The sequence below is a fragment of the Nyctibius grandis genome, chromosome 2 (assembly GCF_013368605.1).
Source record: "Nyctibius grandis isolate bNycGra1 chromosome 2, bNycGra1.pri, whole genome shotgun sequence".
NCBI lineage: Eukaryota > Metazoa > Chordata > Aves > Nyctibiiformes > Nyctibiidae > Nyctibius > Nyctibius grandis.
Window position 1 is genome coordinate 63,144,228 of NC_090659.1, and position 15,678 is coordinate 63,159,905.

Consider the following 15,678-nt stretch of genomic DNA (forward strand, 5'->3'; position numbering starts at 1 on the left):
AATAAAAGTGGGCTATTGCTAAAAAACACCAAGCAGATATTTGCATTACCAGCTCCAGCCCATGATCCTGCAAATCCATCTGCTAGTCTCAGCCCCCACACCAGACAAAGAGACATCTTGTAAAAGTGCCTGAGCAGCTACAGGACTTGATGTGGAAGATCTGATACGGCTGGAGGACTTTCACTGAACATGAATCAACCATGAAATTGGAACAAGCTAATAATGAAATAGTTTCATTTAGGAGAGTCTGGTCAGACTAAAGTCATTGCACTGTACTAATTGCTTGAAGCATTAATTTGTTCTACAGCTATAATTTTAACAAGTGCAAGGTACCTTATGGCTCTCTTTTTTTTCTGTGAATAATAGGAAGTAACAGCTTTGCATCTTCAGTCTGAGTCTTTTAGGTGCTGTAAACATGAACAGAGAGACAAAGCTGAGGGTGTAAGCTTGGAGCAGTTTTAGTGTAACAGCTGCAAACAGAGGAGCAGGCAGAGATTTAGTAAGAATTTTTTTGTAAGAAATTATCAACCTCTGCACTGAAAGGGAGGCATTTGAAAGTGGAACAAAATCGTCCCTGATTCATCCAAGACTACTTTCACCACTGTTAAGACACGACAATAGTGCTTGTAGAGAGTTATATATTTTCATTATTTTATGAACTCAATAAATTAAAATAAAAAAACTTACCAGGTGTCTGTGCCATGTAGACACTGATGTAGTTGATAACTTTAAGATTTTAATTATATGAACCAGAGACAAAAATAATTAGATGTAAACATAAATTATTTGTCTCTGAAAATTCAAGAGTACATATGGAAAGCTGTCCTAAGTGTGTGGAGAAAATGAGTATAACACTGAGAGAAACAGCACAGTAAATTTTTTGCAGCTGTAATTTTTTGTAGATACATTCAGTAACATTAGTTCCCCGGCTCTTATGTAAAGAAAACATCCAGAGAACCTCAGATGAAATGAGTGAGACGTTGGCTGACCAAGAAATTCAAGAATGAGCCAACTGTCAACACATGGAAACTATACACCTCTTTGTCATATTCAAGTGGACCTTCCAAGGTGTTGTGGGTTAATGTGACAGGTTTTTTACAAACACAACTGAAATTGTGAAATTTAAGTTCCCAATGTGTAGCTTTCCACTGCTGCAAAAATGTGCCCAGTATTAAACAAAGAATAAATTATTTCTAACTACCATATGTGGGGGAAAGGGTCTCAAAATGTTCCTGAGTTCTGTGAGGCTTGAAGCTGCTTCGCTTTCAGGTGGAGTTCAGAGTGGTCATAACCTCCAAGGAGGAGTTTAACACTTAGCAGGAGTTAGCACATAACAAGGCATGCTATGTTTTACAGAATGAAGATTAAACAGAAAAATGTAGTGAAGTCTGTTATGGAGGAATCATAAATGTGAAACAGCACATTCATGGAGCAAAGGATAAGCTGCTATTTGCAACATCTGTAGTAAAAAGGCTATTGTCTTTATCCTGCATCCATCAAAAAATGGGAAGCAGATGTTAGTTAGGATCATGTCTTTCTTACACATCAAGCTGCTACTCTTTTCTCATGCTAAACTTCAATGCTTCCATGAATATTTTCAGCAGATTTTGAAAATGTATTGAAGAATAATAGTTTGCCTTGCTTATATTATGTGTGTGTGTATTTAAAGCAACTGTATAAACACTGAACTGAATAAAGTCAGAAACTGTTTATAATTTTGCCCACTGGAGTAATTTAAAGTGGAAAGAATTGAGACTGAAACCTAACATGCAGACAAAGTTTATGGCTTTGAGATGTAACAAAAAACACCTCAGATTATGTGTAAAATTAATATCTCTAATAACAATGAAGCTTAAATGAACTTGGGATGTCTGATGCCATATTTGATATACATTTTTTAATGTATATATGCACTTACAACCCCAGGTGAAGGCTGGAGGCTGCAGTTTCTGCAGCTCTTACAATTACATCTAGCAAGGGTTGTACGTCCCAAGCTTTACGTGAAGCAAAGCCAGCTCAAAGGCCTTGACCAACATATGCCTCTAGAGCATATCAAACCTAAAACAGGGTTTGTTAATGTTGCTGGAAGCAGAGTTATATTGATGTGACAGCTACTAAATCTCCAGCTGTAGGAGTCTAGGCAGCATCAATGTGTATAACTGATGCAGCTGGGCTGCGCTATCTCACAGCAGCATACGGGACTTTTGGGGGAGCTGTGTCCTTTCCCCAAAGGTCTCCAGAAATATGTTATGGGTCTTTGGCTGTTGAGCATATAAATGCTGAGATATGGGCTTCTCAGTTGAAGGAGGCTGGTGGCCTCCAGCCTTGCAGTTGCAGTTGTCTTAGTATTGTCAAATTAAAACCCCAACTTGCAGAGATCATCTGTCTAACCTGCTCCACGTTTCAAAGAAAGGTAGTATCACTTAGGCACCACTGCTTTTTAAGCAATCTTCTATTCTCTGAAACAACCTGTGGATGGGACATTGCAGAACGTGCAATTTAGAAGCATCAGGCAGTGATGTTCAGGCTAGCAGATACATGATCTAATTAACTCTTGCACATACTGGTAATCATGGATTTACCAATTCAGACTAAGAAGTCATACAGGTGCCTTAGCAAGTTCTAGGTTAACACAAGTAGTCTACTTTTAGATAGTCATTCATGTCCAGAGAGCCTGGGTAGTACCTGAGTCTTAACTCTGCTGCACTGCTGGTTCTCAAGCCATTGCAGACAAAATGAGCTGATGCCTAAAGATAGACATACCCTAAAAGTTTAAATGACAGCTGAATTAATGCCTAGCTCATCCCAAGGTCTGTAGTATAAGGGCTGCAAGGATGCGACAATCACACTTGCCAAACCAAAGTCTGTAGCCGTAAATCTCGGTATAAAGACATGTTCCCTAGTCAGCAAAGAGCGAGAAGCACCACCACAGAGTTAATCACGCCCTCTGGCTCGGACTCCTGTTATAGGAAGAGTTCTCCACAGGAACTGGCTATCTCTATAAAGTAGATTTAGATGGCCTGACTTAGACCAAATCCCTAATTTTTTTTATTCTCAGACAGAAAAAAAAAGTAGTTGAAATTAAATACCTCTTTTTGCCTTCATTTCTTTTTCTGCATAAAGTCTCTGAGCATGCTGTGTGTTTCCTTTAACCAGGAAGACAGGTCTTTATAATTGGAAAAAAAAAAAGAAAACTGGGTACAAAAAATGTCTGTATACTGATTTTAATCTCCTATGAACATATAACTCATTTTTCAGCTGACCAAAAGACAGGTAGAAGAACTGCTTCTGTCATATAGTGTGCTCTGTTAGTCAGAAGAGTGGGTAATTTGAATACAATTAACAAGCAAATTGATTTGCAGTTTATGTTAAATGAGTTTCTTGTTTCAGACTAATGAGGTTATGACGTTCAAAAACCACTATTATAATCTCTGCCAATCAGTATTATTTTTGTCAGTCTCAGAAAGGAAAAATGAATTTTCTTTTTTGTGGTCCAACCAATTAACATACTGTACACAATGCAAACCTAAAACAATAATCAGTATTCCCTGTCTCCAGAGGCACAGACCTTCACTGCTTGGCATTTGACAAGAATGCTTCTGCATTAACCATATCGTCCCCAGATTAACCGTATCACTTCCACATCCAGGATTAAAGCAAATATGGTGTAATAGTACCACAATCAAATGGCAACCAAGCAAGCCTGACTGGATTTTCCAAGCCAGAACTGAAGAGCAGTAGAAGTAAATCTCTGCTTCTGTTTGCTAAGGAATATGCATTCTGCTTCAGATGCACTAACATCTCAGTTAACCTGAGCACTAAATTAGCTTAAAATATCAAACGTAAAATAACTGTTACTTGCCAGGATATTTGCCAGCCTTCAAACTGGAATTGCAGAAGATGGATAATTGAAAGCCCTGAAGGAGTCCTAATATGTTTTCATTAATAGATATGCACTGTGGAATGATATTGCTATCTCCATTTAATTTCCATTAAATTTAACCATCTACAATAAGTTTCCAGCATCTACATTCATCCTTCCCTGAAAACAAGCAGTCAGTACTGTCAGCAGAAAAAGATAGATATCTCTGGAGAGCAAGCTGTCACACCCCTCAGACACCTGGTTTAGGACAGGAGGAATTCTGGAAGGAGACAAAAAGATTATACAGAATCAGATGTGAAATTTGGTTGCCTGAACATAGGCACCTAGTGTGGTGTGAGACACACTGGGGTGTCCTGCCTGACTTTCTGCTGCCAGTCCAGAAAGCCACAGGTCTTCTGTAGGTCCTGTGTCCTGCCTGCATCCACCATGGCCCTACAGCATCTAAAAGGGCACCAGACACCTGTTTAGGCAGCTGAATCCTTGTGACTTCTGTGCAAGTCATTCTTATTTGTGGGGTTTCCCCTGATGTATATGAACCCCTTCACAGTCAAGTGAAAGGCCAGAACTTTGCATGGGATAATTGCAAGCCCATAAGAAGACCCTTGCAATTTTCTTCCCATGAGGCACCTCTCACAAAGGAAGGAAGTTCATTTAATTGCTAACCAAATATTTCAGAATTTAGAAAAACAAAAAAGTGTTGCTTCCAGATGCCTCTTGGTACTGACCAAATGCATGCCTCCTTAATAAATTTCTCCCAGCCTTATATCTTTCCACAGGATTACATGAGACTTTGAAAGGGCTAGGAATAAAATTCAGTGAGGACTTTCCAAACTATGTGTATGTAAACAAAGAGTGTGTAAAAAACTATTAGTGATATCTCTACTTGCTCATAATGGACTTAATGTAAAATGAATCGATACAAAACTGTGTTGCCAGTAACACTTGAAAGATCGTAAATCAGCCTCCTCCCTCAGATAGAGTTTGATTTAAGAAAACATGAGACTTTAGAAACAATAAGTTGAAATAATGATCTTCATCTTTTGGACTTCAATTATTTGGGGATTCAGCCATGAGGACTGGACTTTTGCCTTTCTAATAATCAATCAGTCTTGAAATCTTTTGCAATCACAGCAAATACTTTAAAACTCCAAAGAAAGGGAAAAGAAACCTCAACACTGAAGAAAACTCTTATTGACTGCAACAGGTAGTTGATCAGTTCCTTTAAGTGGTGTATCCCCTGGTTACTACGTATCTTAGGTACTGTTATGAAAAGGAATAATCTCTGTTCCAAGCAAACAATCTAGGTTTTTTTCCTTAGAGCACACAAAGCTTATACACAGTTTCTCATTCATTGCAATTGTTCCTGACCACAAGAAACATTAGCATTTACACACCCAGTGTTTCCATCTCGCACAAATTTAACATTGTTTCATATTTTATAGATGTAACTTAATTGCTTCAGAGATGCTGATTAGATATGCTGATCAGATATCATTAAGGTAATCTGATACATTCTTTTAAATATGACTGCAGACCTTCTGTCTCCTTCTACAATGAGTTTATGTATTACTCATTTGGGAGATTTCATCACAGTTTTTAAAAGCCACTTGCCCCCATCTGAATTGAAAATAGATGTAAAGAGGTCATATTGAGATGGTAAGGCCCTGTTTAAATAATTTGATGGTACAATTAATTCCCCACAAGTGGAATTAACTGCAAGGGATTAATGAAAATGTCAGGGTTACAGGTTGTGCTGGTGATGTGTTTCTAATGTCAGTAGTAAATCTGCTGTAGGTAGAACACAAATTCTTTCCATGTAAGGCTCTTTCTTTAAAAATATACACTGGACTCATAAAATAACTCACAGCTGATATGGACCAATTTTCCATAGAAGTACACCTACCGAGGAAACAGAACAAAACGTACAGCTTACATAGATGAACACATATTTCAGGTTTAAGATATCCAGTGATCGTTTGAAAAAAATGGATAAAATTAATGCACAATATCTAAAAAGTGGACTTAAGAAAGAGGTGAAAAAAAGGCTAATTCATGGACCATAAATTCATTGCTGGCAATTTAACATGATGCTCAAGGTACAAGTTTTGGCTCAGAAAGTCCTTTAGTAATTGTTTGCTGGAAGCTGCAGAGATGATATGTGTCTGTGTCTCTTACACCCTTTCCTTAACCACCTGCTTCTGTCACCAAGCTAACTGGAGCTCTGAGGTTTTTGTGTCTGTTTGTGCAGTCATTTCCAGCAATCATTAAATCTAAGGAAAAACACAAGATGCTTTCAAATATTTTGCCTATTGGAAGGGAAATAACATCTGAGTGGAAGGACAGAACAGTATATAATGAAATGAACAATGTAGTGATAGGGGGGGACAGGAGAAAATTCAGAGCAATTATTTTATGAAAACATACTTAGCTGTCCGTAGAGGGATTAACCATCACATTAATGACTTTCTTTCTGTTCTGTGACACTTCACCCATTCTGCTGTGTTTTTCAGAATTTTTCCACAGAAACCATTTGGTACACAAAATGAAAACCTCCCACAGTTAGAAAACATTAAACATCTGGAGCATCACTGGAATATGGTCAGACTAGTCATTGCAACTCATTCACTCAGAGATAGCAAATCCTTCTCGAAGCCTTTGCCAGCACCTACCCAGAAACACTGCAGTGCTACTAAATGTGTAGGGGGTTCAGTCGCATGGGATGGGTGGTGAGGAGTCAGGGATGGCTGGGCAAGGAAGCTGGGGTCAAGCAGTAGTGAGAACAGAGCACCATTTCACCCCTTGTTCTCCAGCCAGCTGGACTGCAACAGCTGTGCTTGTACTATCCATGAGGGCAGAGCAGGAGGATGAGCTAGTCCCACCCTCTGTGCTTAGTTTTCCCCACATGGTTCCATCCAAGATCAGAGCCAGATCACAAGCTATCACTTAGGCTTGTGTGGACAAAAGAATAGGCTGGGCTCAGGCACAAGTCCAAGCTAACATGACAGCAGAGATGCAAGTTTAGGCTACACCTTTGCTAATGAATAAAATAAGCCCGGGAGAAGTCTCTGACCCCAAAGCCAAGTGGCACTGTCCTTCTCACATGCACAAAGCTCAGCTTGCTTTCCGCATGAGCAGAAGGGACACATTCCAGGCTCCCTTCCAGAAACAGTCCCCCTCATCAGTCCTAGCCCAGCACCACTCAAGAGTGCCAGGTCACAAGATCACTGTGCCAGGATGGGTGCAGACAATCATGAGACAGTCCTCAAGCCCCTGCCCTCCTCCTGGCTTATTTACTGGTATAGGTGCAACAGTACGTGCCTAAACCCATTTTTTTCTTTAAACACTCAAAACCATCTGGCTTTAGTGGGACCAGAGAATTCAGGGTAAAGACCATGTATTTTCCTCTGTTGTTTCCTTGTAGACCTATGGCAGCTCTGACTCATGCTGTTAATGATAAATTAAGCTTTAACAATGTAGGTACTTCAGTTAGAGCTGTTTCTACTTCTGTGGAACAGAGCCTCCACTTACAGAAAAAATGAGCATGTTCATCTCACAAGAATATTATATCTTTGATGTAATGTTCTTTTTTTTTTTACAATTTGATCTTGGTACCATTTACACCGCACTTTGAACAATATACATTTTTATTGTTAAATAAGTTAATGGCTATGAGAAGGAATGGAAGTGATCCCTGGGATTAAGTTTTCCAAAGAGAATTTCTACTTTTAACTATGTTATGAAGGCTAATTGTATTGCATGAGTTGTTTGTGTTTAACCACAGAGAACTACAGGGCCAGGTTCAGAGATGATGTGCTGCCTTCAGGCACGCTTTTCAAACATCTGTGACTCAAATGTATATGGTGACATAGAGTCATTTCTGCATTTTCTACATGATAAGAAAGAACATCTTGACAGGGTAGAAAGGGGAGGAGGATTGGTGCTGTGCAGCTACTCAGTCAGATCCATAAACACCTTTGTAAATGCACAGAACTGCTTTTTGTACTTAACGCTAAACTATTCAGCAAAGGTGCCTGAACTCCAGAGACACCTTACAGTTTTATCTAGGAGTTCCTCAGACAGTGCAAGTAACACATGCATGTGGGTTCTGAAGGTGCCTCCTTTTTAACACCATTCAGGTCAGAAACAAGTTTACCCCAAAGCCCAGCCAGGCCCTAGAATTAAGGAGTTCTCCCACCTGCTTCTCCTCAGGGTCTCAGTCTAACAGTCATGTTCTGAGCAAACCTAGTTGAGTCCTAGAGCAATAGGGGGTTTCTGCTGCTTTTTTTTTATATGCAGCTGTTGTTAATGACCCATCTTCTATTCCCTTGCCCTCTCCCTCTCGGTGTACATTAGCCAATTTACCTTTGCTGCAGTGGCAGCGGGGGGTGGTCAGAGTTCAATTTCCTCTTCTATCTAAGGAGATTTAAATCACATTTCTCGATTCCCTAAAGAAAGCTCAACCACTTAATTTTTTTTTTATTCCACTTGTGCTCAGTATATCTCAGCATCCTTAGCACACAGCCTGTGTACCAAGCCGTCCTTGTAGTTCTGCTTCTGAGTGGCTTCCACCACGTCACATCTTTGAGGGACTGGCCATTCTCAAAAGCAAAAATTCTGTCCTCCAAACAGCATGACAACTTTCCCTGGAGGCAATACAACTGCTTACATTTCTGGTTTTCGGTTGAAGGTTGAAATAAAAATTATCCAAGAGCAGAAGAGAATAATGTGCAAACACCAGGGGGAGTGTACAGAGCATCATACAGTAGAGTACTGTTTCCAGACTCCCCACCAAAATAATTGAACTGAGCCAGCAGAATATGTGGATTTTTACTTCAATCACAAAATTTAATATGAAGGCATGTGTTTTATCCCCTTAGAAGAGCACTTTGACATCAACAATGCAGTATCACAGGGCTGAAAGACACCTAAGAGACAGAACAGACACCTTCACCATCCTCAGCCCCTGGGGCTGCCCAAGGGAGGAGGTCTTTGGCCAAAGGGAAGGTAATCATGAGCACAGCTCAACTGGCAGAGGGACAGAGAAGGTCACACAGGCAATGAGTGACCAACACAGCTGCATCCAAGAGCAGTGTGTGTCAGCAACAACCAGTGTCAGCCCTGACATTTCAACTCCTTACACGCTCCAGTCTGTCGGTGGAAGTTACCCTGTGCACAAGGGTATGTTGCTAAACAACAAGGTGGCCAGGAAGCAAGTCTGAGCACAGGGTTGCAGTTCATCCATACTGCTATTTGTTTCTGCGGTACCCTTCGGTAACCGCAGAGGCCATCACCCCAGCAGTATGGACATCAATCACACCCCGGTTCTCTTTCCTTTAGCAGTATTTATATAGCAGGGCACTCTTCATTCTGGCTGTGGAAAGGTACCTCTGCCTCAGGCTGAGATGTGTCTGAGCATGTGCTAGTCCCATCACAGACAACACTTGCTCTGATTTCTGCAGGAGGTAAACCCTGCGTCCAGAAAGGCTCCATTCTACACACCAAACCTTTGTCAGCATTTGGCAGATAACGCCATGTATCGTGTGACACTTAACAATAGATGATAAGTCTAGACACAGACAGAGAGGTGCAGGCGTCTCACAGGAGAGCTCCTCTGTCCTACTGTATGCAGATTGGCTAGATCACTAGCAGAGAACAGGCAAAAAAGGTTTTATCTATTCCAGGAATATGTACATGAATGCAGAAGTAGATATTTGCATAAAAGACACTATAAGGAAAGAAATGAGCGAGACAGATAACGGAAGAAGCGTGGATAAAAGCTGAGTGACTACATTAACTATTGACTGGAGCAAGAACCCAAGCAGACAGAAACAGAAGTGGGTATACCACAAAGGAAAACAGAAATGTTGATTGCAGCACTGCAATCCAACCAAGAAGAGCTCTGAAATAGGACTGAGAAGAGGGATCAGACTTAGTAGGAACAGTTTTTGGAGAAAAAGTGTTTGCGGTGCCTTTCTTATTGACATCAAGAACTGCCAAAGAAGGAACATTTTTCAGTATTCCCACTTTTCTTTCTGAAAATGTACCTTCAAAATTTAGAGATCAAAACAGTTGACTAAGTAACAGCTCCAAGATTTCCCATTAGAACAGGAAGTACTGTCTTTAACTTCATGATGAATCAAATAGGGTGTGCCATACACTTTTACCAGGGAGTCTCATCTTTATGACTTTGAAGATAAAAATGACTTTTCTTACGAGATAAATTACAGGATACATGAGACAGACAGGAGTTCAACTAAAAGATATGCACTTTGGATGAACAAGTGAGCAATGGACAAATGTTAAACTGCAAAGAATCAAAAGAAAACAATTTATTTTTGGGTCAGAAAAAGTAAGTTATAAATTGAACAGTTTCACTGAATTTATGCCACAGGCTGAGCTTCCACAGGAATCGACTTGTCAAAATAGCTGAATAGTATTGTTCTCCACCGTCCTTGTGTCATTAAGTAGTGGTGTACTGTAACTGCTGCAAATACAATCTATGTATTCTTAGGGCAAAGTTTAGAAAGCAGCCTAAGCAAATATAAAAAATTTTAACATCATTTTACTGTGCTCACATTAAGTAGTAGCCTGCACAAATTGATTCTTTCTTTCATCCCTAACTCTGATATTGAAAACATGCAGGCAGACCTTACTTTTTGCCTGGAGGAAGGTTCTGCACAGGTGATTGGAATTTGTGAATTCGAATTTTAGACCAATTTTAGGTCCTAACGCAGATAACAGAAATCCTGTATTGTAGTTTACATTGATTTTAATCGATCTCTTGAAATATTGGCCTGGATGATAATGAGTACTCCATCTTTTAAAGCACTGTAATAAAAACTTGCTTTCTTTTCAGAACAACAGGAGGTTTTGGCTGCAGACATTGTGGGGTGAATTCCATGCCCCATCCTATACCACCACACTAAACAAACTCAATAGGCTAAAAAAACCCAAGGAACTGTAGACTTAAACTCACAGGTCATCTCAGACCTGTTACTTACTATTTCAAATGAAAAAAAATTACTGTTCTGCTGCATTTGTTTTCTCTTCCTCCTAACTAGCCTAATTTATTTTATCTTGCCTCTTATTTTTCGCTCTATGTCCTGAAGCTAAACTTTTGAAATCATGTGAAATATTTACACAGAACTGTGAAAATATCAGCATTTAACATGACATGTGATGGGAGCAGAAGACCTGAGCTCCAGAGTTTCATTTTGCGTAATCAGTCCCTGATATCAGACAGTTTCACTGCACAGCAGCCCATGCCAGCACAGTATGTTCAAATAAAAAGAACAGAAGACCATAAATATTATCTACTGCAAAATGTGTGAAAAAGCTATTGCTTCTTTGCATACTTTGTTCTTGAAAACTGACATCAGAGGTATGAAATACCAAGGTGGAGCATAAAACCAGACCTTAATTGGTTTAATTTTTAGCTCTGAACAACATAGATATAGGGTACACTGATGGCATACTGTCAAGTTGCATGTGCTTCTATTAAAGGGTCTTTATTTACCTGCCTCAATAAAAACACCAACTCGGAGACCAAGAGGATAGTGTGTTACTAGCCTCCTGGACATGTCCTTGGCCAGTCTGCCTTGGCCCATTGGTTGATTTGGACAAAGAAAATGCCCTCGATCACTGACTTTACACACACTGCAAGACATCACCCTGCTTGTTCGCTGAGCCTGCTGGATGCTCGCCCCACATGACCGAGAGTCCTGCAGAGTGGCTACGTCCCAGGCACTGGGGAAGGTCCTCTTCATTCTTCTTGTGGGAGACACCACTGGGCACCACTTCCTTGGGCTTTGCTGGAAACAGGACCATAACCTCAGTATATAGTATTAACTAGGCTGGTCTGGGGCCAATTTTCGGACCCTTATACACAGCACATCACAGCTCACACTCACACTGCTAACATTTTTCCCCTCCAAAATGCAGTGGGCAGCTCCTAATTGCCCCTCTGTGCACTTAAACCCTTCTGTTTCAAACCTGAAGCCCAGGGTTCTGCTGACACACAGTCATTAAAACAGTAGCTTGGTGGCTGGCATATGTACAGCAGGGTGGAAAGAAAACCCCTCTGCCAGTGTTGCCCAGTGGGACCCATATCTCCTGTCCCACCATACAGCCACAGCTGCTGAGTCCTCTCCTGCTCAGCTCACAGGTGGGAGCCACGCTCCATGATGTGCTGCAACCCCAGAGTCAAAGCCATTATAAAGGCAGGTCCTGTCCAGACAAGAGATACCTCCCTCGTCCCCTGCACTCTCTCTACGTCCTTGCAGCGTGTGGCCATCCAGTCTTCTCATCGTTTTCTTCTCGCTTCTCAGAGAGCTGTGCAAGCCACCTTCACATGCCACAGCACTACAAAGGCAGAAAGCAATGTTCAGTATTAAAGAGTGAATTAATTCTTGGGCAGTCTTGAAAAGAAAGAGCTCATTTGCACAAAATTCAGTGTATTTTTCCCAAACATTGTGTTTACTGTGTTCCCTTTGCTGCTTCAGTCAGTCAGATTTTGTGTCATTTTTCCACTGCTGTAAATGCTCTTTTATTCCATCCCACAATAAAGCCTGTTTCACGCAGTCCAGTGTACAGGCTGTCAGTCTCTTAGGGCAGAAAGGACTCCAGGGTCACACTTCTCACTGCTGTGGCTTCAGGAAATGATTCTAATAAAGGGTGTCTCCAGCCTGTATCCTTATCTGCATTTTTACAGAAGCAACCAGAGCTTATTTATAACATACTAAACTGATGAGGAAAGTTTCAGACATCATTATTTTTGAAGACCAATTTGTACATAGTGATTCCCTAAAAATGCTCATGTTTATTTTAATTAGGGTGGCATCTTATAGAAAGGACTCTGAGGAAGAGGGAAGATGATATTTCTGAAGTTATTACAACTACATCTCAGAGAAAATTAGAATTTAGAATCTGTTAATTTCAAGTAATATTTCTGTTTGTATTTTCCAATTTTCTGAATTTTCTCTGCAACTACGTTTTCGATTTCATTAATATATTCCAATATTCTGGCACAGGGCAGAGGCAAGAATAAATCTTCGTTGTTACACTTGTGATAAAGGTACAGTCTGTTTACTTAGACTGCAATTTGCTTTTCCTAACTTTAGTGGTCTATGTTTGGCCTACTTTCCTCAGACTCTCCTTTTTAATCAAGGGAAAGAAATTACAACATGGTTTATCTGATCTATTATATGCATCTTTAAGCTGAGAATATTGGGATCCCTACTTATCCCCGCTGACCAGAGACATGAGTCTAGCCTCAGGTGTGAAAGTTTACACAGCAGACATCCTCATTTGACCATTTACTAGATTTGTAGGTTCTACTTAGATCAAGTAGATGCAATGTTTTCTATGTTTCTTGGCAATTCATCTTCAACTGATCTAATAACAGTTGTAGAAATTATTTCTTCTGCAATTTTTTTTTTCACATATCTCCTTATCATTGGAGGTTGGTAATAGCTAGAAACATGATGTAGAACTGTACCTTGTTAATTCCTGGTGGTATTGATCTCATTTACCTGTTCAGTACCTCATGTTCACATTTTCAGGACTAAAGATTTGGTGACAGGAGGAATATTTCTTTTCCTTCTCCAGGTAAGATTGGAAGGAGATGCCTGACTTTTTGGGCTACCTCACAGCCCAGCTTTGGGGCCATCCATTAGGTACCTCTGCAAGTTTGATTAAATAAATTTCCTTTATTACAGGGACTTGAGTCACTAGTAGTATTCTCATGTCTTCTGCTCACTGCCCGTAATGTATTACATGTGTAATAAAGCACGGTGACATTTTGGGTTGATGTTTTGTAAGAGCTTCACAAAATGCCTCTATTTAGAACACAAGGCAGGTGTTAATCAGATGGTTATATACTCCTATAACTTGTCAGCCAACAAATACTTTATCTGATTTCAGGGAAGAAAACAGAAGAAGAGGATAAGAGGAGATAGCGGTGAATTACCACAAGAGTATTACTGTGTTTTTTCCTGATATATTACTCATTAATTTTAGTAACATTTTGAACTGTAACTAGTTATTATAAACCTTTTAGAATGTAAAAAAGGAATAAAATTCTACCACAAATTCCACACAACATGTTTAAGAAGCAGTGATAACCCTTGAGCCCTTAGGCCCATGGCACGTTTCACAGAGGGACAAGTCACATGTAATCAAGAACTAAATTAATACATTAATCTCTTCCTTGGAGAAGGCAGGAATATGAAGCATCACTTCAATTTATTCTAAATTGCATCTCCTGGCCAGCAGATCTTATTGTACATTTCTTTTCCCACTCATCCATGTGCAAACTGTGTTATTGGAGGGCTAGGTGCTGGCAGAGCAGCGTAAAGGGTGCTGTGCACTGTCTGTGTTACACAGACACTACCACCAAGAAGATGGGTGACACACTCATTCCTTCTTCTCCCACCAATAAATCCATCTTTATCCACCCCAGTGCTCTTGGGGGCCATATTTGACCCCTTCTCCTTTGCTCCCCCTGCAGCTCCATCTACACATCACCTTGAATGGAGAGCTTTTATTGCATAGACTAGAATTTCATGCTAGATTAGAAGATGGTATGAGACCATGTATGTGATGATGTAAACACCTCACGGAAGTGATTTTGTGTTCTTTCTATCTATCTAATCTGTCTAAGCCTTTATACTGCTGTCATTACTATGACTTCTAAGTGTTTAATTATCATAGGTAATAATCTACAAAGATTGCAACATAATATTTCTATCTGATTCCACTGTCATTAATTCTGATTTTGCTGACTCAGATGATAGGAGTCTACCTGGGACTGTCTTTAAATATGCATAATCTGAGATCTAGTTTCCATGGCCTATACAGCAACAGCATTTTAATGTTAAAGCAAATTCCTTTCTTTACCAAATTTTTCTTTCTTTGTTGTGGTAGTCACCACTAATACTTTTCCACAGGATACTCATGCTCTAATTTAGTCTCTTTCAGGCATGGATTTATCCAAAGAAGCAAGACCTGGACCTCTTTGCATCTTTAACAGTACCATCTGGCTCTACCACGTGCATGTCCTGACATATGACAGCAGAAGTCTTCAGTAAGCTGCCCTCTCCACTTACCGTTATAATTGCTTCCACCCCAGGTCCCCTCCCAAAGCAGGGGAAAGCTGCTTCTTTTAGTGCAGTGTATGAGCCCTGTACAAAAGCACAGAAGGTTCTGCTATCAGGCTTTGGGGAAAGCTCCTTGTAGGGTGGCACAGCCGACAGGCAAAAACAGGCGGCTAGCACTTAACACTCGTACACTGAGCTAAGGCAAAAAGAATGTGAACAGGTCCATTTCCATCCAATTATATTTTATGTTTGCAGACCTGTCCTTTAGAGATTTTGTTTTTGTCCTTCACGCTAATTGGTCAGAATAACGTGAATCAGATCTGATCAAAAACACTCAGTGCGCACTAAACGAGGGAAAGCTGAGAGGGGAAGGTCACTCATGTAAAGGTGTGATACGGTCAGTGTGAGCCAAGCTGCTAAAGGGGTTAGCCCTTTAAATGGCCAAGTTAAATAAGATACAACTGGTGCTAAGTTACCTTCCAAGAGCTCCCAAGTGCAGGCTTATGTATGCCTGGAGGGACAGGTTCACTTCAATTGTGCCATATTTAACTTGGCAATATAAATGGCAAAAGTCTTTTCTAACTTGGCTCTTGACATATATCTCACACCTTTATATGGCTTAACATCTTTTCTAAAGAGGATTTTTTTCTTCATGTTAATTAGATATTGCCATATGTGTGTACATATTATTCAGATATA